Source organism: Myotis lucifugus, unplaced genomic scaffold (assembly GCF_000147115.1).
Source record: "Myotis lucifugus unplaced genomic scaffold, Myoluc2.0 scaffold_492, whole genome shotgun sequence".
In the NCBI taxonomy this organism is placed as follows: domain Eukaryota; kingdom Metazoa; phylum Chordata; class Mammalia; order Chiroptera; family Vespertilionidae; genus Myotis; species Myotis lucifugus.
In genome coordinates, this window is record NW_005871540.1 from 78,923 (window position 1) to 80,077 (window position 1,155).

The window sequence follows — 1,155 nt, forward strand, 5'->3', positions numbered from 1 at the left end:
GTTCTCCCACTGCAGACACAGCTGATTCTCACGGCCAGTTGGCCTGGAGGTCAAGTAGTAATTACCTACAACAATCAAGGCTTGACTACAAGACTGCTCACAGAGACCACAAGGGGGTGCACCAAGAGTGTCTACCTCAGGTAATTGGGACACTTAACACGGAAAGCCACTCTATCGACACAGCGAAGCATAAAAAAATGCCAAGACAAAGAAACAGGCCACAAAGGACAGAACCGGAGGAAAGCAGGCTACTGGATATAGAATTCAAAACCACACTTTTGAGGTCTCTCAAGAGGCTTCTAGAGGCTGTCGATAAACTTGATGAGATGTACAGGAAATCTAATGAGACCCTCGATGGTGTGATAAAGGACCAACTAGAAAGTAAGCATACACTGACTGAAATAAAGAATATTATACAGACTCCCAACAGCAGACCAGAGGAGCGCAAGAATCAAGTCAAAGATTTGAAATGCGAGGAAGCAAAAAACACCCAACCGGAAAAGCAAAATGAAAAAAGAATCCGAAAGTGTGAAGATAGTGTAAGGAGCCTCTGGGACAGCTACAAGCGTACCAACATCAGAATAATAAGGGTGCCAGAAGATGAGAGAGAGCAAGATATTGAAAACCTATTTGAAGAAATAATGGCAGAAAACTTCCCCTACCTGGTGAAAGAAATAGATTTACAAGTCCAGGAAGCGCAGAGAACCCCAAACAAAAGGAATCCAAAGAGGACCACACCAAGACACATCATCATTAAAATGCCAAGAGCAAAAGACAAATAGAGAATCTTAAAAGCAGCAAGAGAAAGAAACTCAGTTACCTACAAGGGAAGACCCGTACGACTGTCAGCTGATTTCTCAACAGAAACTTTGCAGGCCAGAAGGGAGTGGCAAGAAATATTCAAAGTGATGAATACCAAGAACCTACAACCAAGATTACTTTATCCAGCAAAGCTATCATTCAGAATTGAAGGTCAGATAAAGAGCTTCACAAATAAGGAAAAGCTAAAAGGAGTTCATCACCACCAAACCCAGTATTATATGAATGCTGGAAAGGTATCCTTTAAGAAGAGGAAGAAGAAGAAAAAGGTAAAGGATACAAATTATGAACAACAAATACACATCTATCAACAAGTGAATCTAAGAATCAAGTGAA